At 40.2% G+C, this 24,081-nt stretch overlaps 1 long non-coding RNA gene across 1 annotated transcript; it reads right to left on the bottom strand.

The window, feature by feature from the left end:
- Window positions 1–473: 473 nt before the first annotated feature.
- Window positions 474–6,662, bottom strand: LOC120396862. The gene is made up of 3 exons (XR_005593466.1): window positions 6,642–6,662; window positions 5,695–5,731; window positions 474–635 (listed from the first exon to the last, which is right to left on the bottom strand). It is a non-coding gene; the product is annotated as an uncharacterized LOC120396862 (long non-coding RNA).
- Between the last annotated feature and the right edge of the window lie 17,419 nt (window positions 6,663–24,081).

The following is a 24,081-nucleotide window of genomic DNA, read 5'->3' as shown; positions in this document are numbered from 1 at the left end:
GGCAATGGGGGAGGGGAGGGGGATGGGGGGATGGGGAGGAATTGGGGAAGGGATCAATGGGGAAGGGGGCGGGCAGGGAGGGGAGAGAGGCGCCCCAGGGCTCCTTTTGTTTTCCTTGTGTGTGTCCCGACCTAACATTGTGGGGGGGGCGGGACAATAAACAAAAATATATCGACAGTCCCGATAAAATTGGGACGTCTGATCACCCTACACATTTGTAGAATCTTTGAACAATTCTGAGGTCTCCATCATTCCCATTTCACCATATGTTGATTTTAAAATGCCTTTTATCATTTGAGTCATGATTAGCATTTATAAGAGCTATGGGGATGCATCACACAGAGAATCTATTCCTGAAACAGCATTATTTATTGATCTTGTTTTCAAAAAAGAAATTACCATTTCTATTTCATTACATTGTATTTCACAATGAACTGTGAAATGTACAGTTCACTTCAATAAGGCCCCATTATTTCACACATTAGAGACAATTGTTACTTATAATGGACATTTTGGATCAATTACATTTAACTGTGTTGTCACTTAGCTTCCAAATAGCAGCCTCACAAATGAGCTCTGGAGCCTGTAGAAACCAGGATAGCATGTTGTACTCATCATGGATCCCTTAAAAAGCTCTGGAAATAGAATGATTTAAACTCAGCATTCATCAGTGAAGCTCAGGCTGGCATCTTGCCATTTCTATTAGAGAATATGGATTTTTACTTTTTCAATAGAAAAAATTGGGATGCTTGGCAAGTTCACCACATTTCAAGAATTAATCTAAGAGCCAAGTAAAATGGAACCCAAACAATCAAAGTAAGACCAAGCATGGTCTAATGCATGTGACCCTAGACTGGGCTTTGGAGGACATGAGTTCATTTCTTGGCTCAATTACCAACATACTGTGTGACCTTGAGCAAGTAACTCAGTTGACCCTGTGCATCAGTTCCCCATATGCAAAATGCAGATACCTGTCTATCTCATAGAGGAGTTGTGAGTGCAAAAATCAGTCCCTGATTATGAGGTGCTCAGTTGTTTACTGGAGTGTGATGAAGGTCTATATAAGTTTCCTAAATAAATGGGTTCAGCTGCAGATATGATTTTCAGAACTGCATGGGGGACATGAACCCTTTTCAAATGCATTTGTTCTTTTGTCCTCTTTCTCGTCCTTTCACTGCATCCCTTCATCACAAGAACTAAGAAGATAAGAATGGCTATACTAGGTCAGATCAATGGTCCAACTAGCCCAGTATCCTGTCTCTGACAGTGGCCACTACCATGTGCTTCAGAGGGAATGAACAAAAGGACAATTACTGAGTGATTCATCCCATCATCCAGTCCCAGCTTCTGGAAGCTGGATGTTTAGTGACTCATAGATTCATAGACTTAAGGTCAGAAGGAACCATTATGGTCATCTAGTTTGACCTCCTGCACAATGCAGGCCACAGAATCTCACCCACCCACTCCTGTAACAAACCCCTAACCTATGTCTGAGTTATTGAAGTCCTCAAATTGTGGTTTAAAGACCTCAAGGTGCAGTGACGCGTGTGCCATGCTGCAGAGGAAGGTGAAAAACCTCCAGGCACTCTGCCAATCTTCCCTGGAGGAAAATTCCTTCCCGACCCCAAATATGGCGATCAGTTAAGCCCTGAGCATGTGGGCAAGACTCACCAGCCAGCACCCAGGAAAGAATTCTCTGTAGTAACTCAGATCCCACCCCATCTAACATCCCATCACAGACCATTGGGCGTATTTACCTGCTAATAATCAAAGATCAATTAATTGCCAAAATTAGGCTATCCCATCATACCATCTCCTCCATAAAGCTTACTCTTGAAGCCAGATATGTCTTTTGCCCCCACTACTGCCCTTGGAAGTTCGAGAACTTCACTCCACTAATGGTTAGAAACCTTCATCTAATTTCAAGTCTAAACTTCCTAGTGTCCAGTTTATATCCATTTGTTCTTGTGTCCACATTGGTACTGAGCTTAAATAATTCCTCTTCCTCCCTGATATTTATCCCTCTGATATATTTATAAAGAGCAATCATAACTCCCCTCAGCCTTCTTTTGGTTAGGCTAAACAAGCCAAGCTCTTTGAGTCTCCTTTCATAAGACATGTTTTCCATTCCTCAGATCATCCTAGTAGCCCTTCTACTAGTAGCTACATCACTGACCATGTTAGCTAGCAGCCATCAATGGACCAGTCTTCCATGAACTTATCTAATTCTTTTTTGAACCTAGTTATACTTTTGGCATTCACAACATCCCCTGGCAAGGAGTTCCACAGGTTGGCTGTGCCTTGTGCTCAGGTCACATCAGAGAAAGAGAGGGGTTAGCTGTACAAGAGATGTTTTCCTCGTTTATACATCTTAGAAGCTTATGAGTGGAGGACTTTTTGCTTTCTCTGAAATTCCTTTCATTGTGTGCTCCCTTTTTCTTTATTGAGTTGTGTGGAATTCAAATTGGGATTATATTGATTATTTGGTGGTTGACTCTTAGTCTAGAAATTTGGACTGTAAACTCTTATAGGGGAAGGGACTGTTTTTTACTTTTTCATACAGCACATAGCACAATAAATTCATGGTCCATGACTCAGGGTCCTAGTTACTCCAATAATACAAATACTAATACATTATGATAAAATTTGAGAGTCTTACTTAAATGACTAATTCTATGACTAATTCTAACATTCATTATTTGCGGTAGATATTATTTAAGCAGTTTTGTTAGATATTCTTTAGACCAATGTTTCCTCAATGATCAGTCTGTGGACCAGCGCTGGTTCCTGAGATCTCCCTGATACAGTTTAGGAAGGCAGCAAGCCAGTCCCTGGTATCAAAAACATTGAGAAACACTGTTCTAGACACATCTTCATTGTTTTGTTTTATCTCTGAGGAGATAGATTATATCCGCTTGATCAACCTATCATTGAAATGTAAGCAAAAAAATACAGATGAGATTTCTATAGAAAACTATATAGGAACTGATGTTTCAGTGACTCCAAAGAGAACTGAAGTCATGGGCAGGTTTTGTCTTGCCTCACAGCCCCCATCCTGTTCTCACTATCTACCAAAGTGTTGTGGGTGTGGGTGAGGGGAGATGTTGAGCTGACTAAAACTTCACCTGATGCTAGGTCTTTGATCTCCACATTTCTTTGTAAGTTTATACTTGAAAATGTTTTTTCAACAATATAAATTGGGTGATCAATTTGATTTCCACTGACAGTAAATTAGATATGTTGGGCCTGGTTCTCTATCCCCTTACACACAGTCCTGGGCACCTGTGGGTGTAAAATATCACCAAATCAGAATAACATTTTACATCCAATTTGTACTCACTTTGCACACTTGTAAATTAATCTAAAGGGTCAAGGCAGTGAGGAATCGGATGCAAAAAATGTCTGTCTATGCAATGTAAAATGTTGGAAGACAATTAGAAGCTACTGAAAAAGAATGAATGCAATCCTTTTATGAAAACTTTTAGCTGTGGAGATGAAAGAAGACTATTCTAAGACATTCACTGATGTATTAATCCAGCCTGGCAGGCTAGCACCCCCTTTGCAATTGAGAACCTCTTCAGTGGTCTGGTGGTGCAAAGTTCTCTAAACCCACTGACTTGGCCACTGCATAGGAGAATCCTCCACTGGCACAGAAGTGCTCTTACATCCACACGCTGCAGGTTGCAAGCACAGGGGGCATGACTGGGGTTCACTTATGTCCTCTGGAGGCTGAAACAACCCTTCAATGTTCTGGGCAGCCAACATACATTAGGGCAGCCAGATGGCCCCAGGAATTGGAAGGAGGAATGCAGAAGTGACCTACTGTCACCTTTATAACCCTCTAAATCAACTCCGCTGAGTGCTCCTTGACTATATCAGCGGCTTAGTGCCAATATAATTTTGCCCAGGAAATTTGAAGCTATAGAAAATGCTACTAAAATCTGTAAAGCGTGTGCTAGGGTTTCCTCTAAATCTTGAATAGGAAGATTTGCATAATTCTGTGTTAAAATTCTTAAACTTTCTTTGTGACTGCAATCCTCCGCCTTTACTATTTACTACTTTGTATCATAATAGGAATTCTGTAGTTATACTTACAGTAAAATTCAGTGTTTTCCATGATTACTCTTCTTACCATTACCTACTGGTTGTGAAAGGCTTATCAAAAGTCTGGTGTGAGGAACAAAGGTAATACTTTTATCAAAATAAGGAGAGCCATATTTTACCAGATATTTTTCAAAAGCCTATATATGAGGGGAGAAGGAAGCTTCTGACTTTTTTTTTTTCAGGCTTTAGGGTTTTCATTGAGTATTTCAGCGATGAATCAGGTGCTATGTTTTTTTGTTTGTTTTAAATATTAAAGTTTCAGATTCTTTGAAGCTGCTAGAAAATGAGAGAGAGAATAAAATGTTTCCATCTAACTGAAATTACAATCGTTCAAGAACATATTGATTTAAATGGAAATAAACTGATCTAAATCTGGATTAATAATGTGGGAAATTAGACACTGAAAGATTGGTTAGCATTTTTCATTAGACAGTACCACAGAAGATGAGGGATGAGTTTTCACTTTAACAGTGTGGGTTTCAAAAATTGCCTGTTGAAATCCATCCTTACTGAAGATGTTTGGGGTTCAATAATTATAATTTATAGTATTTTGATTATAGAGCTGGCTGGCTTTAATCTTTTCTCAGTAGTTGGTGAGATTCTGAAGACATGTTCTGAATACTGCTATGTGTACATAGTAAAAACATATATACAGAAGCCCAATTTGTCCAAGAAACAACAGATTATCTAGTTTTCCATAAAATTTTATTTGTATTAAGAGGCATAAGACATGCAGAAAATAGGAAAGGATACATTTTCCTGACACTCTTCAGGAGTGCCATTACATTAAAAATAATTAATTCCTAGTGCTTGTCAGCTGAAGATCTTGCTCATGAGAAGAGAATATTCACTATTTCCATTAAACTCCAGTAGATTCATATGTCGCAGCACATTCTACAGTCCCCAATGAAATTTCAGCCATCAAATCCAATTTGGCCAGCCATGCAATCTCAGAAAACAAGTTTAATGAGACATTAGAAAAATGATGGTGAATTTGCCCCAGCCTGGCAAATATCTCAAAAGCTACCACTCTTCTGAAATGATGAGCTATCAAGCTGAGGTCCCTTCTGCCTCTGTCTGGTAGCTGTCCAGTTGGAGGTAAAAGATCTTACTATGCTTTTCAAAATTTGTGATGTTTAACCCCAGTGTCCAGGCCAACATTCTTTCTCCTAACAAAAGCTAGCAGGTTATCATGTTGAAAGCAATTTTTGATCTTTTACTGAACATACATTGCTTTAAGCAGTCCCTAGAACAGTCACCACTGTAGCAATATGAGCCTCACTGCTTTGTAAGGCACTTTTGGAATGCCTTGAAGACAGTGTAAAGACAAACAGTACTTCATGTAGGCTTTTCTTTTCTACTAACTGTTAACTTTTTCTTTATCAACGCTCGCTATCTGCATTGTAATATTTCTGTGCTTCACTCTGAAGCATAACAAAATGCTGGCTATCTGCTGACGATGTTTACTTCATCTCTTCACTTGACAGTTTAATTATCAAAGACAGACAGTCAAATAAGATATCAATTTCAAATATGTCCAAAAAGAGCACTCTGTGAATAAAAACAAAAGGTTCCAAAAATTTGTCTTACCCTGCCCCAGTATGTGGCTGCAGCAAATTGCTTTGTTCTGTTAGGAAAAAAATTTTTTTTAAACATGTTCTGTTGGTTATTGCATGGTATGTTTTATTATTATTACTACTTAACATTTACATTGCAATAGAACCTAGGAGCCTCACCATGTGCTAGGTGCTGTACAAACTTATAGAAAATGACAGTCCCGGCGAACTTACAAGCTAAAAAAAAATAAGGAGAGAGTTGAGGTAAGGGCAGAGCAGATGGGGTAACCATTATAATAGGTATCCTTAGCCAATCAGGTGTAGTAGTGGTTGCAGATCATCACCCGCTATGAGGAATGACCTGTGAGATATAGTACTATAAGGTGTCACACACCAATGCCAATATGTAAAAGGGACTTACTGTGCAACATCTCATTTTATGTCATATGATCCCATAGCTGAGAAATTTAACATAATGAAGGAACATTATATCTTTGATCTATACCTTATTTCAGGCAAAATATAACAGGGAAAAACCATTATCAAATGGAGTTAATTCTTCATTCCCCCAAAGTACTGTAGTATATGATAATTCAGTGTTAACAGCAGAATAAGCTCTTTACAGTTAATCATGTTTCTCATCTGATCTTGTCTTTCTCTCCACCTTTCTTTGTCTTTGTCATGCTCTCTGGAGTGGTTGAATGTCAACCACCAGGCCAACTGTCAAAAGCAGGGCAGACACCCCAAATGGGTGGTGGGTTCTATAATTAGACTGGACCAACCCAGTAACAAATGTGAAATCCTGGATCACTGTAACAGTCTTACTATGGAGTCAGACAGTCCCCTGGGGTTCTCCAGTCTATCTTGCCACCCAGGTAAGCTGGGCTTAGTGATAAATGGTCACATACACCAAAAATCATAAAATATTTAGGTTGCTCCCAGTCCAAAGAGACCAGTCACTTACCCCAGATAAATTTGTACCTTAGCTCTCTCACCACCAACAACGCCTGTAGCCCATACTGTAATAAACTAGGAAAAAAGAAATGAGTTATTTACAGGTTAAAACAAGAAAGTATATATACACAACTGAGTTTCAATCTGTGATTGAAAAGGTGAGAGATGTAGTAATCTGTCAGTACTTAAAGCCTTTGTAGGAATTAACCCAGGTTGACCCTGGGGAGATCTCTGCTTTTTGTTTCTTAGCTCCAGCCCTTCTGAAAGACCAAACAGCAAAAATATGAAAACTCTTCATGTTACGTATTTTTATTTCCCTCTTCCAGCATACAAACCAATGGGATGAGGCCTTTTGCAAATACTTCTCCATGGGTGGATGGTTTAACCAGAATCCCTGTCTTTTTATTTTGGTTTCTTCCATTAAGGTTAATCACTGAATCTATTTCATAATAGCCTATGAATCAACACTAAAGTTTACATGCCAATCACAAATCAACTACATCTAATTCTTCATTGTAAAGGAAAGATGAATTCAAAAATGTGTAATCACATCAGGCCTGATAAATTCCCTTAGCAGCCTTTCATCCCTCAGAGCTAAATTTCTCTGCAGTAAACTACCGTAGATATTTCTGAAATAGAAAAGAGAATAAGGAAAGGACAGTTGATGCTTTTCTTGTTATGACACCACAGTTATAAATCTCCTTGCACTCATCAAGGAGTTTCAAACATCTGCCTGTTTATAATGCAGTCAGAATTTACAGTCTTCTCCTACCATGAATCAGACTAAGCAATGATATCCTAGTTTGTTTTACATTGTGTACAACAGTAACTGCAGCAGCAAGAGATATACCTATCTCCTAGATGGGACCTTGAAAGGTCATTGCGTCCAGCCCTCTGCCTTCACTAGCAGGACCAAGTATTGATTTTTGCTCCAGATCCTTAGGTGGCCCCCTCAAGGATGAAACTCACAACCCTGGGTTTAGCAGGTCAATGCTCAAACCACTAAGCTATCCCTCCCCCTTCTTAATGAACAAGAAACATTTAAATTTTGTAGTATTCTAACACACTTTGTCATTTGTCTGAACTTTCTTACTCCCATTTTTACTCCCAACAATTGGCTGTCCTCTGACCTATGTAGGATAAATTCCCTTGACACCTGCTGCACCCAGTGAAATCTGCTATGAGATAAATTCCATGTTAGAGCTATTTTGCCATGCTGGTTAATTGAATTATCAAAACTCCCTTTAGATAATTAAATAAAATTTACCAAGATTTTTTTTCTTAATGCCCATGTTTTTCATGAAACATGCTTGTAATCATCACAATAATATCCAGTGCTGCAAATTCCTGCGCTATCCTTTTAATTCAATCTAATGTGCCACAGATAGATGTTGTAACTGAGTAGACACGTTGCCCCTGTCTCAGTAGGCAAAAATGGGTTTGTTTTTCAATAGCTAGCTTAACATGATTGACAAGCCCTCTCCTAACACTCTTTAAGATGTAGTCAAACATGTTCAAAGGTATATTATCTGGCAATGTTCTAGCCTGGGGAGAGCCTGAGCAACAACACATAATCTGAATTCCCTCACTTTCATTCAGCAGAGGAGAGATCCATGTGTGGAGGATTCTCCTCTGGTTCTGAATCTGGAAAGGACTATCTAAAGAGGAAAGTAGGAAGGATGGTTGAGTGAGTAGTCAGGACAGAGGCGATGAAGGTTCAATTTCTTACTCCACTACCCCATTTGTAAAAGGGATAACAGTACATCTTTACCTCACAGGAGTGTGGTGATCATGGATGCATTAAAAGATCATGAAGCACCCAGACACTCTGGCAATGGGGGCTTGTCACCACCTCTTGGTGCAATCTTTCTAGGAACCCAGCTTGAAATTTGCCAACAGTTAGACAAGTCCATAAACTCTTAACGCAAACTGAGTCCCTTATACTTCAGGACTTGCAGGGTACTTGCTAATTTCTTAGAGACAGCCTGGCATGGGGCTGTAGCCCCCTGTTACCCCAGGGCAGAAAGCTGACAGTTCTGGTAGCTGCATGGGCATGTGGTCAGCCTGATTACCTGTAAGCAAGGAAAACTCTCTCCTCTCTTCTACCTATGCTTATCGTGTGGTTTATATGCCCCAATAAGAGGCTAGTTACATATCACAGTAGAGATCTGGAGCATTAATATCTATGTATGTAAAACAATGCATTTATATGAACTACAATATAAGTAACATCGGCATGTGTGTGTTTTGGGAAGGGAGAAGAATGTCTGTCTGTATTACTGTACTAGTAGTGTAATACTAAACCTAAGCAGAAAGATAAAGGTAGAAGTTGGACATCAGTTCTTTGATTCATCATCATTTTTATTACTCCTGGGATACAACAAAAATGTTGCTGGCCTCCTCTCAAGTTGATTTCTCCCCCAGGTTAGAGCTCAAACTTTTAGTTCTATATACCTTATCCCCAGGAAAAAAAGCTTCATGCCAATGTCACTCCAGGCAGTCTCACTGCTCTATATTCTCTACATGAGTTTTCTTACATATTATACTATCACTTCAGCTTTGTTGTACCAATCCATCAGAGGGATCTGATTCCATTCAGCTATAGTGAAGATGTCCTTTGGAGCTTTGATGTTGTAATCAATGCCATTGATGTGGCTGTTCTGACATGATGATGCTGGTAGTGATAATTAGCTACTTCAAATACACTCATCCTACAAACCATCTCTTCTCTGTTATATCATATGCATTTACATTCATCGTATATAACTCCTGGTTAGATTTTTGGGGAAATTCGGTAAAGAATAAGAAAACCCATCCATTTTTTATAATGCTAGTTAAGGATGAGATCCCTACTGTTGTATAAATTGGCAAAACTCCCACTGATCAGAGTTTAGTTTTAGGCCTTACATGTGGTCACCCTGGCAACAGTCAATATGTTGCTGTAGCAAGTGGTGAAACTATTGACGTGGCCAGTTATTATCTTTTCTACTTTCTGTCCAAAATTCCTCAGCGCTTTTGACAAATACACATTTTAAAGAGGAAATACACAATGAAGTCTTCTCTTTCACACTAGAATTGCCCATACTTCTGACACTGAGTGCTGTTTTGGGGAATTGTCAGGAACCCAACAATGACACATATATTGCAGATGTGTTTACACTTTGATAGGGAAAATATCCCCCCCCACCCCGCTTATAGGCCCAGAATTTTAAGCGTACCTTAACCCCCCGTTGCTGCTTGGCGTAATTTGTAGGCCTTAACCCCTTGCCCTACTAGCATATATAAGCAATGAGTTTAATACTTCTGCAAAGTGTGTTTGTCTGTATAAAGGGCACCAGGAAGTAAAGCAAAAAGAGGAACCAAGCGGCCCTAAGGTGCCCAGCTGTAATATGCAGAGTCTAGCAAGAGCTTTTGCAGAAGTAACCGCAAGCAGGGGTCTTACAGGCAGGCAGACTACCAACAAAAACCACATTTGGGACAATAGCAGGAAAAGCCCTAAATGGTGACAGGCTCGCTAAAAGTAAGAAAGTATGCCAAATAAGGAGTTGGTAACGTGTAATGTGTGTGATGTGTAATTATGCTTTGTGGTTTTAGCCTTTATAAGCTTGGTGAAAATCTGTTAAAGAGAAGGCGGCTGCCCCCCCTTGCTTGGTGATACGCCGACCTTCCCTTTATGCATAATTGTATTGTGTACCCTAATAAAGGTGCCTCAGTGTGTCTGACCCAAAATCAACGGTGTGGTCAATTTTTCCACGACAATTTGGGGGCTCGTCCGGGATCCACAGATGACATCCCTGGATCGGAGGACCGCGGGAAGTTCCCTTTCAAACCCCGGGCCCATCTGAAAGGTAAGAGACCTTTTGAAATCTCTGCAGGGGTTTGGAAGAGGACTGGTCCGTAGGCTCCGGCTGGGGTAAGTCACAAGCTGGATCCAACCTTGGGACAAAGTCAGACCGCTTGACGCCTTTATTCAGGCCTTGGGTTAGGCTGAGTTTCGGTCTCAGTCTCAGGTTGAGTTTTGGTCTCAGCCTTTGTTTTGGGTCAGGCTGAGTTTCGGTCTCAGCCTTGGTTTTGGTGTGGAAAAGTGCCGGCAGCCCCAGGCCTCGGACCGCGCTTTTTTTTTCCGAGGAGACTGATCGCCTATTAAAGCTGGGCGTTCGGGGTCCCGGAGCCACTAGGTTGGGAGGGACCAGGGGCATTTGGTTTCGCCTTGGTGCCTGTGCCAAGAAACGTGCCTGTGTGTGTGTGGCCGTGCGGCCTGTGTGTGTGTGTATAAGGCCGAGCGGCCGGAGTGTGTTGGTCGTGGAAAGACGCCCCAGACCACCTGCGAAGCAATAGCTCGTGACCGGGGGTGTTCTGAAAGCAAGCTCCACAACCCTACTTGTAGAAAGATTGAAAAGCTTCCCTGACTGGCAGGCCTTGGTAAGTGGCTAACCAGCCAGGGTGCTTGTGTGTTCCCCATCCTGTTATCCCTTACCCCTCCACTTCCCCATGGCCCAGTGACCGCTCTTTGAGCACTGCCTTGTGAAAGGCCGTGGGGTCCCTTTTTGTTCCCCCCGGAGCCATAAGCTCCCTTCCCTTCCTCGGAGAGGAGGGAAGCCCCAGGAACCCGTACCGTCAGCTCTAAGGCTTCTGCAGCACTGTTGGCTCGAAGGCTGGTGCCCAGAGCTGCAGAGGGACGTGCGGGGACCACGGGCTTTTTCGTTTAGCCCGCCCCCCTTGCCCGCTTGCCCGCAGGTTCGCCAGAGGACTGTTGCCTGGGAACCTGCTCCCTTGTGTTCCTGCCATGAAACAAGGGCAGGCCTGGTTGGGCCATTATTGTAGAACTGTGGTGACCCCCGAGTTAGCATCCTGGTGTGCTTGGCTTGAGTAAAAGTGAGCTGTGGAGAGAATGGGGGCCAAAGGATCGAAAATCCTGCCAGTCCCACCCAAAGGCACACCTGCTGCTTATATGTACGTACATTATATGTCGTCGACATGTAAATATTTAGAAAAATGAAATTGGTATACCTGAAATGATCCAAAACTGCAGTTTCCCCTGGAGGGAAGTTTTGACCTTGACAGGATTGTACACCTCAGGGGTGCACTCCTTGTCAACGCCATGCCTGTATTGTGAAGGTTGTTTTGTGTCGGTTATAGGTTTGGGGTTAGAACCCCGAGGTAGAAGCCACTATGAACCCTGGGGAAGTGAGTAACCCTGGAGTGGCCCTAGAGATAAGGTTGGCCGAGGCTCCCGTCAGCAATAGGCAGGCAGTGGAGAGGCCGTACAACTAGCTGCCAGTAATTGAAGCTAACAGCCCATAGATGTGCCAGTGAATGCTGAAATAATTAAGAGTTACACCCTGACTGATGGTGACAGGGACAAAGGGTACACGGTAAATGTGGTGTGTTTTGTTGTATGTTTTGTCCACTGTGCTAGCATGTCTGTTAAGTGTTTTATAGTTAGCCCTTTAGGGATGCCTGTCAGCTAGGTTGTAATTGTCTGCCCGGTATCCATAATGGGGGTAAGGGGGAATCTAAGCAGATTCCCATGCCAGAGAAGGGCACTCCAGTCACGTATATATACCCAAATTATGGTTCTAGGAAGTAGGCAGGGAGCTGTTGCCCAGCCTCCACTGGTCCCAAGGAAAAAAAAATATCAAGAAGATTTGCTTTGTGAATAAAATTGTGCAATCTGTTGTACCCCAAATGGTATGTATCTGGATGTGTCTGATCCCGCTCACAATAAGGTCCTGGCAGGTTTTCAGAGGGACACTCTGAAGGAGCAGACTGACCCCAGCCCTTCCTCGTTGCAACAGGAATGGCTGGTTAAGGTCTCTCCCTCCCTGTGGACATTGTGAGCCGATCATGCCAACCGGGTTGGGCACATTGGTGCTGCCAAACTGGCTGAAATTTTGCCTAAACCCAGCAAGACCATTTCCCAAAGTGTAGTAAACCTTCTCAAACTAGACCGAGAGAGGAATTTTACTGTACTGTTGATGCTGTTGTTTTCGGTACTGAGGGGTTGTCACCGCCTCAGAGGAGGATTGTATTAAGTCCGGACATAGAAAAATGTTATTATTAAATAGAATACATCAAGATGTGATGTGTGTATGTAAATAGATAAATGGAGGGTTAAGTCAAAAGCCCACCCTCCTTGCTAAATTGGTAGTGAAACATTGCCTATGCCCATGGAGAGAAGAGAAGAAAAAAAAAATGTAGCAAAAAAAAAAAAAAAGGATTGGGCCCAAACAAGCAGGCAACCGCAGTTTGAGGAAGTTAATAGAAGGAAAGTTAAAAGTTAACTCTGTAGCTGTTGGAGGAAATTAAGCAATAAAACTATGTATAAATATTAAAAGGAGGTGTTATGAGAAGAAATATCTTGGTTTCTTTGCAGTCATTCCTTTGGGAGTGTCTGTGAATAATCCAGGCAAGAGGTTGTTTAAGTAAAATCATTTGACTATAAAAGATAGTCAGTTTTGTTGAAAACATGTATGGTGGGTACAATCTTTGTTTTATAATAAATTGGTGTTGTTTTGGGGTTGTAAAGACAAACAAAAAGAAACTAGTGTTAATTTTGGTATTTAGTATTTGATCCTTAAGGTAATTTAATGTGTTATAAAATTTTGGTAAAAGATTTTAAATCTGTTTTGGTAACAAATAGCAAATAGAAGCTGTAGTAAGTACCTCACACTAAGCCTTAAAGTGGCTCTATGCAATCAACGGTTACGTTGTCAAAGGAAAGCGAAAATGGATTGTGTTTTCCATTTAAAAATCAACATGTATTTAAGAACAGAAGTTTAAAGATAAAAACCATTAAAACCTGACCTGTCTATAAAACAAATACAGGAAATATGGGGAGTAATTTGTATAATTCCTCAGTTTTGCCTGCAATCAGTAAGGGTATTTATAAAGAAAAATTATTTAGATTAATTTTATGTTTGAATGTTGTAATTGTAAGTATGTGTTAATTTTAGTAAAGTATTTTCTTGTAAAAAGGCAAATGCCAAAACTGCTGTTTAACTTTGGCATACCTGTAAGTAGCAACAGTGATTGTGAACTTAATATACTGGACAAAGTGTAATAAGTTATGTGCAGCTTCACAGATCTAGTATGGTCACATGCCTTTTGAAGGCCACTCCCAATTGAAAGGCCTGATTAAGCTTTTATAAAATTTGTACCAGGGCACCTAATGCAACTATTGATAGTGCCCTGCTGGCTTTGGCTCAGATGGACATTCATTTGATAAATAATACAATGCTTAATTATTGCAAGAGCCTAATGAAATGTGTTAGGTCTTTTTATATACAGTAGTTCTGCTGCTTGCTGAAACCAGAAGGCTGGATCTACATGGAGGTCCACCAGTGAGACACTACTCTGGCCTCATTCTGAAAGACCCTTATCAAATCCTGTTGATTACCAACATCGCTGTGCAGCGCCGAGAACTAACTACCTGCCCATGTTTCTCACTGTAATGGCTCTCCGACTGATGATTGGTCTATCTTTCCTTCTGGCGTTGTTGCTCCTTCTAGAAAGCAGGAGTGAAGGACAAGGTAAAGATGTGGCAACCTTTCCTTTGTCTGCTGACAGACCCACTGAGCCTTTGAATCTTACCAAGAAAACAACCTCTTCACCTGAGGACATAATAAAGCCTCCAAGCAAGCAAGGTGATTGTGCTGGCAACCTCTCCCTTGCTGCCTCACTGCCGGACAGCTAAGTGAATTAAGACTACGAAATCTCGAAGAATAGCTTGCGGAAGCTAGCCAAAACTACCTGAAAATGAAACTTGTAGTGTTCCTCAAACTCTCCTCCTTAATGAACTTAGGGTGGGATGGGGCTGATGGAGCAGCTGGATGGTCGCTCGGTGGCGCCCAAGACTTTGTTGCCCTGCCTTGCTCGTGTGACCCACGGTTTGGCCCGCGTGAGCAAAGGAGGGATGATTGCACTGGTGTCGCGACACTAGTGGTGCATGGTGGTGGTAAGCCGGTCCGGACTAGACCGGCAGCTCACCCCACTCTGTGGGGCCTGTCTGTAAATATTCAGATTGACTTTATCAACATGCCAAAAGCTTGCTCATATAAATATGAGTTAGTATGTGTCTGTATATTCTCTGGATGGATTGGAGCCTTACCTTGTGCAAAGGCTGCCTCCATCACAGTAACAAAGAAATTGTTTAGGGATTTTTATTCATGATTCGGTCTCCCTGTTTCTATAAACAGTGACTGAGGTATCCACTTTATGGGTCAGGACATGCAGCAAGTCTGCAAGGCTCTCCACACTGAGCAGCCTTCACATTGTGCTCACCAACCTCAGAGTGTAGGGGCAGTGGAACGGGAAAGGGGAACTTACAGACAAACTAGCCAAACCGTGTAAGGAATCAATCATGAAAAGGTCCCCTTTGCTATTTGGTTACCTATTTGGTAAATAACCAAACGTATATCCACAGAACTTGTCTGTTTTCCTGCTTAGAGGCCATCCCTGTAGCTGATAACATCACCTGTACCTTATTACAGTATTCTCCCTCTCATACTACAAACCCAGAGGCATCGCAGGAAGTTGTCCACGTATATAACCAATAGCTGTGGTATAGCCCCTATAGAAAAGAGACCCAGAGGGATTCAAATGAACTATACTTAATGCCACGTTAGGGACTATCAGGTTTACTTTACCGTTAACTCACTTTCAAATTGCTGCTATTTATCCAAGTATTTGTGAAACCCAACAGCCTGAAGGTAAATTGGGCCAACTGGAAAAGTATACCCAGTCTTATTTCTGGGGCGCAGTTAACTCAGGTGTAGGCAGGAATGGGTGAATTGCACGTTATTTCAGTCCTTAGTTCTATGACCCAGAAGGTATTAAGAAAGGCGGTGTTAAATATCACTGATGCTGGAAAGGCATTGCAGTGGGATCTGGCATGTTTGGGATTTCCTGAGTGACCAGCTAATGGCCATTCAGAGTGATCTTGAGCACCAGGCTTGGACCACGGCCGTTACAGACAACTCAGGAGTACCATCTGACCTGTGGTCATGGAGGCATAGTTGGAAATTCTCTGGGCAAAAGTGTGTGCATTCACAGTGCTCCTTCCAAGCATATGGACCAGTTAAAGGAAGTGTGGGCTTCCACATACTGAATCCTGCCAGGCCCGTGGGAAGGATGCATATGAAATTGGGTAATTTACCAAGACATTTGGGAAATCAAGCCACCTCATATGCCTAGCCAATTCATAGTCACGGCTCCTAAAATAATAATATTTGGATTGGGATAGGAAACCAATGGACGCTCTCGCCATTAGAACCCCACAGCTTCAGTGTGTATGTAAACTGAAGCCAGGAGAAGTTGTCACAGTTTTATTAGAAGAATATAGAACAAGAAACTATCCTGACAGGACACCTGCTTCTTTAAGCTAATAACAGTTGTGTGCTTGTAGAGACCACTATTTACAAGATATACTTTTAATTTCACCACTGCTGCAGACAGTCATATATTGAAATGGCCTAAAAAAAGAAATTTTGCAACCAGCCCTTTAGGCTTAGATACCCTTTAATTGGACTAACCTAGTACCTGACTGATTCCAGAATTTGTTTGCAGTTTTACCAGTAGTACAAAAATTTCTGAGCTTCAATGGCAAATTCACATATTCCAGAATATATATCAAATTGAAAATAATGCTTTTATATAGCCTATAGGGTTTCTATTTTGTGTACTAAATATGATGTTTTGTGTTTTGTAACTAAAACCATTTAGTAATCCCAGCCCCATTGTTTTATTTCCATAGAAATGTTCTTGCTTTTATTATTATTGTTTGGTATGGGGTTATGTTATTGTTGCCTTTGTAATGGATGCATTTATCATTACTTGCCCAGTCCTAAACTGGCTATATTTTAATGCATGAGAGCGTGTGAAGCTAATAATTGTTAATGAACTTTATGGCAAAGTTGGAAAGAAAGGAAGCCAGAAGTAGTGATGAATGTGTATACGAATAAGCAGGAAAAGAGAAAAAATACGGTGGGCTTAGAACTTTGACTAGGCTTTTAGGCCTAAACTTTGGATAAGTTTGTTTTCAGGCTGTGATTGAACTTTGGTTCAACTTGTCTCTGTGTATAAGGGGAAGAGAGGAGGGGGACAGAGTGATGAAAGAGTGATAGAAAATTGCTTCAGTGTGTCTGAAGCTAAAAGGAGTCACAGTGGAAAGTTCCAAAAATGGAACAGTGGCTTTTCTGTACAAGGGGCATGTGGGGGCAGAAAGATGTGGTCAGGGCCCCAAAAAGAGGAACTAGAATTGGATAAAGGGAAACCAGAATATCTGTTATATTATGACAGCTGAGCTTGCTTTTGGAACTACAGAAAAGGTGGTGAACCAGTTAAACCACCCCACGGCCCTAACTGGTTCTTAATCGGTACCATGAAAATAAGACCGGATCTCTGGATAGGACTAGGTAACCTATGGACATTATGGCCCTTAGAACCCCCTCAACTCCAGTCCATCTAAAAGCTTAACCCTGAAGAAATTGTTACTGACCATGATCATATTTGTTGGGAAGAATACGGGCCAAATAGCAACCCTTGCTTCCAAACCTCTTTGAATATTCACATTGAGGAAGTTGATGCCATTGGCATCAAAAGGAGGGAATGATAGGGAAAATATCCCCCCCACCCCGCTTATAGGCCCAGAATTTTAAGCGTACCTTAACCCCCCGTTGCTGCTTGGCGTAATTTGTAGGCCTTAACCCCTTGCCCTACTAGCATATATAAGCAATGAGTTTAATACTTCTGCAAAGTGTGTTTGTCTGTATAAAGGGCACCAGGAAGTAAAGCAAAAAGAGGAACCAAGCGGCCCTAAGGTGCCCAGCTGTAATATGCAGAGTCTAGCAAGAGCTTTTGCAGAAGTAACCGCAAGCAGGGGTCTTACAGGCACAGACTACCACAAAAACAAAACCACAATTGGGACAATAGCAGGAAAAAAAACAAATGGTGACAGGCTAAAAAAAAAAAAAAAGTAAAATAAAAAAGGGAGTAGTGTGTAATGTGTGTGTGTTGTGTGTGTGTTTTGTGGTTTTTTTTTTTTTTTATAAAAAAAAAAAAAAAACAAAGAAAGACCCCCCCCCCTTTGGGATATGGGGATCCTTTATTACCTATAATTTGTGTTATGTGTGTAATAAAGTGTGGTGTGTGTGTGTGTCAAACCCAAAAATCAACGGTGTTTTTTTTTTTTTCGACACTAAAATAAAAAAAAAAAGCCTATACTAATATTTAACATATTTGATGTTGCATCTGTCTTGTAGATGAGTAGAAATTGATTCTTGTCATCCAGATTTCAAAATAGTCCAGAGTTGTATGTGTAGCACTCATAAGGAAATGTCAGGGTTAATTTACCTGTGCCCTGTCCCTTTAAGGATTGGAGCTCTGCATTGCTAAATTAGAGTTCCCTCAGGTCTGTATTTCCCAAGTAGGTTGCTCCATTTAGACTGGAGGTTAGATTTTAGGTTTAAAGGACGAGCCTAAATGTGAAGATCAAGAGCTGACTTCACTTCAGGGCCTTTGTTGAAGTTGGGTCTTTTAATGTGGGAATCAAAATCTAAGCTAAATTTCATCCAACTCTAATTTTGACCTTCACCTTGTTTCAAATCCACAAGAAAATAATATTTCTTATAGAAATGGGCCAGAGCCCTGAACCTTGGACCCTGAGTGGGATCTAAGTCCAAACTTTCCTAGTCATTGCACCTAGTGGTCAGGTACCATTGTATTCTCTTGTACTTTCCTGAAGACTTTACAGTGTATAAATAATACTAAGGGATCAGGGACAACCCTCCTCTTCTTTTCTAGTGCTTAACTGTACTTTTCCAAGTTTTAGGCAATACTGTAGGTAATGAGGCACTATACCTCATCTGACTGAAAAGATATACTTGTGACATGGATATTAATGGGATGATGGCGTTGGTCTTGGATAATAAAATTAATTATACATGCCGGTAAGAGAGATGTTTCATACAAAGTGTCAGCCATGGGTGTGAAGTATAAGCAGTATTTTACAGGTGCTGTATGCATTTGATTCAAGTTGGGAAGCAATTTGGAGCTAAATGTCGGGCTACTCTACACCAGAATGGCTTTGTTGATACAGCTATACTGGTATAGCTATAACAGCAGAGCCCCCAGTGGAGGTGCATCTTATATCACCCGGAGGAGATCTTTTGCCAGTATAGTTAAACAACTTTAGCTCTATTGGCAAAAAGACTTTTGCCTATACAGCTGTATATACATAGGGGTTTTGCCAGCATGACTATGTCAGTTAAGGAGTGTAGATTTTTTTTTCACACTCCTGACCAACATAGCTATGTCAGCAAAACTTTTTACTGTAGACCTGGCCTTTGTTTCAGTGACATTGTCGTAACTCTGAAGTAATTCCACTGAGGTTTTTTCAGATTTACATCTAAGCCACCATCAGTCATAGTATGTAAATGAAATTGGGTGCTTTCAGCAAATAAGGTGCCAGGAGGCTGTACAGTTATTGAGTAACAGCTGTGAACTGGTGAAGGTATCAATACTGATTCTTGATGTTTGCAGGTGGAAGAGCTGGGAAAAATTTTAGACAGAAGTTCCCCAATTAAGTGAAGAAAATGCACAAGAGAGAGAACACCAGGGGAGGAATAATACTGCTTTTTCTTTTTTCTACTAATATTTTGTAATCAACATGGGGAAAAAATGGACTCTTTCCATGAATCTTTACCAGTCACACATGACAAGCTCCAATGTGAGCACCTAAAGATAGGTGTCCAAATCTCTATTTTGGCCTCTAAATAATCACTTCCAAACTTACTATTTTGTAAGTGCTAAATCAGAAGCTCCAGTATAGTATGTTTTTAAAATGTAGACCTGGAATAAAGGAATGATTTAGGCTTTGGTTGTTATTTAGATCAGTTCTATCTTTAAGAATAATTAAGCAAAATACGGGGAATTACTTCAAATAACATAAAATGCCAAAGGAAAAGAGTATTGTTGTCAAGGTTTGAACATGTTGTATTTTACAAATTATTATTTTACAAATTACTTAGAATGTAATTTAATAAAAGTAGCCTTTTTAGCATCCTTAAAATGTACTCTGCCTTCACTATATACTGCACCTCAACCACATAACATACTTATGGCCTGTGATAGTAGCTGAGTGCAGTCTGAAGTAAACTTCTTTCTTTATTAGACACAAGAGGGTAACATGAGAGCTGACAAAAGAGTGGAAGAACATGCAGTATTAGATACAGAAGCTTTGATAGCATTCACAAATTTCACTGTCCTTTTATTGGTGATAAAACAGTAAGCTTTTTAATTATCATAACCTGAAAAGTATAGATAAAACGTGAGATCTTTCCATTGTCTGAATTTTAACAAGCACAGATTTCAACGGGTGCATCTTTGGTAATGGAACTATAAAAGGGTTTTCAGGTGCATTTTATTTCTCTTGTGCTCTTTGTAATTTTTTAAAACTTCAGGGATAGTTCTGTCCAGATTTTTAAAATGGATGAGCTTTGTTTTGCACTAGAGAAATTCAAGGATTGATTTATGCATTACATTATAACAGAGCTCCACAAAACAAAAGTAAAGAGCGCCTAATTTACATGGCTTCAATTTGATTTCCATTTTATAGTAAACAAGATTTACCAGTTTCTTCCTAAGAAATTATTTTTTTTCATGTGAGATTAGACAGTTCTCGTGAGACCACCTCCCCTTTGCAATGACTTTTTAGGCCTGCCAAGAGAATCACAGAATAAGTGATGTGTAAAAGAATTACGTTCAAAGTCACACGACAAGCACGGCATGCATGAGAAGAAGGGAGAACTGCACTTTTTCTTAATTGTCACTCTTGCTTAACTTGTGTAAGGACGCAAAGGAATTTTTGTTTTTTATTTGAAAGCAACATTGTTTTTGCAAGGTGAGAAACTGAGCTGGGAGCAGCGGGTGTTTAAAGCCAAGATTTCCTTTTTTATCCCACTTTCTTTCTTTTCAGACTGGAGCTCCCTGAGGCAATGAATAAACTGGAGCCGGGATAGTTCCTGGGCAAAATTTTACTTCAAAGAGAAAGCAAAATCCTTTTCTTCCTATAACCTAATTTCTCCATTGGATGATAACAGGCACCAACATCTAACTAGTTTTGAAGGTCATGTTTGTGTTAGGTGTTTTTTGGAATAAAATAAACAAGACAACATAACTCTAAAATAAGCAATAAATATTGCAGCTGTAAAAATTGAAATTATTTTAAACGTTCGAAAAAACGAACAAAAATATTTTGAAAACCTGAATAGATTTTTCCCCCTTTTCTGACATAAACATGTTTCATGTCAGAACATTGATTATATAGATGCATTTATAATCCACAAAACCAGATTTTTTTTCTTTTTTAGTTCACCCTTTCACACCTTTACACCTGCTGTGTAATAGCTTGCTATCTCAATAGTCCCATTAAAATGAATGTGTCTACTTACATCGTAAATTACCACTCAGTTTAAATGGGGTTGGCACAATGCTAAAAGAAACTCTAGATGTTATCCTGGAAAGTCCCTCCAAGCTTACTACAAATTCAGTGGGATAAGGCCTGCTTCTTCAACCCTGAAGTCAACAGGAGTTCTAAGAATGCAGGGCTTGCTTTCTGCAGGATTGGGCTCCTGTTGTGCTAAGCACTGTACAAATACAATCTCTGGCCCAAACAGGTCGCAATCAAGGACACCCACAGTCATCTAAACCTACTTTGCATCTAAGCACTGCTTTCTGAGCTAACCTCTAGCTCCCAGCCTATCTGTTGCTACTTTGGTACTTCGGAGAGTGACCTGAGGTTCTCGTCATTATGCATTTCACTTTTTGTGATTCTTTTAAATATGTTAACATTTATTTTCAGGGGAGAAAAAACAGAGCATCTATCTGTTAACTTTTTTATGACTGTAACTTATAGTGCAGGAGCCACCTATGAGATGTGAGAAACTAACAAGATTTTCCTTTAGTAAATCACCTCTCGCAAAGTTGACAACTGAAGCAATTTCATTTCACCACTGACAAGCTAGGACAACAATTTTTCTTCAGTACACTTTTGAAATTTCTGAACAGTCTTATGCACAGGCTTCATCTTCAACATATAACTGAATGTAGCCAAGTTTATTGTCTAAAGATAAAAGCAGTCCAATACCAAAAAGAGACATACATACTCTCCTGCAGGCAAGCAATTCTTATCTTGCACCATGTTCACCATGCATAAAAGGTGTGCGCTTCAAAGACATGCATTTCAGCGTGTAATATTTATTGCATGATTTTACAAAAATCTTTATGCATCACTAAAAGTTTAAGTATAACTCATTAGTTAGTCCATTTGTGTCCTTTGTATGTCCTTATACTTTCCTATATCTTATTTTGAAAGAACTCCCGAACTGTACTTGATACAAAGTATTCATGTATTCTTCCCATTTTCTAATGCCTAAGCTGATTTCAGCTTTGCAAAATGTTGAGGGATGCTTGATGTGGGTGAACAGAACTGTGGGAAGAGCATAATACTTACTTAACAATTTCCTGACACACATACATATAAAATACATATTATATTAATACCATGCACAGAATACCTACTTATGTGGTGTATACTAACCTAATATATATGTATTGGCTATCAAATGAAGTCGTTAAAAAGCACTGATACTTTCCATGCCAGCTCTGTACTATTACAGATCCATGTAGTCAGTAAAGGGTGTGAAAAGTGGTTGGCAATAAATAAGATTTAATCCATATCACAAACGTAAACTTCTTTCTTTTAGGTTCTGCGCAATCTGAATACAAATTCCCTTACTTTCTTGGACCACTAGCTGGTCTCCTGTGACCTGCTGTCTTTGCTGAAATCCATCTTGGGAGTTGCTATCTCCAGAATTTACAATTTCTAAGCTTTTCTGAGGTCACAGATAAAATGAATTCTTTAACATCTCTATCCAAAGGCAACTTCACATGCTCCACCTTTGGTTTCCTTTTTAGAAGAGCTGTAAGTAAATAATCATCGAATTTCAATATTGATGAACGCTTAACTGTAGATATGGAAGGGAGGAGAAGAGGCATCACTAACTATTAAAGCTGTACAAAATTCAGCAGTTTCATATAAACATTGTGGTTGATTATGATTCTGATGAATTTGCTCTCTCCAGCATCTTATTTTGTGGCCCAAGTTCAAATGACTCACTGCCCTGTGTTGAAAAGGAGTTTCACCCTCATTCTCATAATGAAGCAATATGCAGTCATTAATTCTATAGTTTTACCAATTTTATCATGAATATTGTGATTGTTGATGTTAATTCAAAACCTGAGCTCCTGGAGACAGTTGATTAGGTGAGAATTTTAGCTTTCATTTAAAAAGTATGTTATATACACAACGTATAGTTAAACTAGAAATGCTCCTGGGCAAGGAAGTTCTGGACCTCTGGATAGAACTATGCAAAAGGGGTTCATCTGGCTATGTGCCTGCATTGAAATGAGGAGGTGACATCTAGCTAAAATGCCCCCAGAATGGGAAAAGGTGCACAGGTGAACAGACAGGCCAAAACAACGCAGTCTGGGATAGCAGTGTGAGGACTGTCAGAAGTGGTATAACTAATCTGAGGTAGGGATGCATCCACATGAATTTTATAATCATTTATCTTATTGCAGAGTTATGTTGCTTCCAAAGTGGGTTAATTAAAGTGGGAAAGGATGCTAGACCATTTTTTAAAGAGCTTTTGAGTGTGGATGCAAGGCAGTTTACGCTGAAAAAAACCTTCCTGTACAGACAAGGCCTAAGACTGTGTACCAATAATGCACAGAATCCCATTGTTGTATGATCTAGTAAGCAGCAACCCACTCATTTCTACTGAAGATACTTTCCTCTTCTGTCTCACCTGAATTTTCAGAGATTTTGGTGATGTGAGCTGCTTGCAAGGTTTGCCCCTAACGTGGAACTGAAGCTCATTTCCACAGGTCATAAGCTCTTTTCAGGCAGGACTTGCTCCTTTTCTCCCTTATATGGGGTAGCAGAATAGAGCACAATTTGTCCAATGGACTTTAAATATATTAGTAGGTATCTGACTTTGGATATGATGGTACTAGCTGAATTTTAAAATTACTAATGGGCTTATTTTGTCACCTTTAACTCACAGTAGTACTTTACTTCTTGAGTAACCCCATCTATTGTAATGGGCCTATGAGAGAAGTAAGTGTTCCAGAAAAAAAATGTTTACTAATAGGAAGTTTATTTGACTTGCCCGCAGGGCATTCTGATAAAGTGTCATCCACTCCACACAGATTAAGGAATGACAGAATCTCGTATTCTAAGTATAATGAAAAGGTGCCAGAGTGGTGAATACTGTTGATGGCACCCGCTGTAGCAGAGCTGTGCACATTTTTCACAACATAATTCCACTTCTCGTGAAATGTGTTTGGTTTTCTCTGAAACTCAGAACTCAGACTGTCCAAAGGTGTGAGGAGATTCATGAACCTT

The sequence above is a fragment of the Mauremys reevesii genome, linkage group 2 (genome assembly GCF_016161935.1).
Source record: "Mauremys reevesii isolate NIE-2019 linkage group 2, ASM1616193v1, whole genome shotgun sequence".
Classification (NCBI taxonomy): domain Eukaryota; kingdom Metazoa; phylum Chordata; order Testudines; family Geoemydidae; genus Mauremys; species Mauremys reevesii.
Note: the sequence above shows the minus strand (reverse complement) of the source record. Positions and strands in the feature narration are given on the sequence as shown.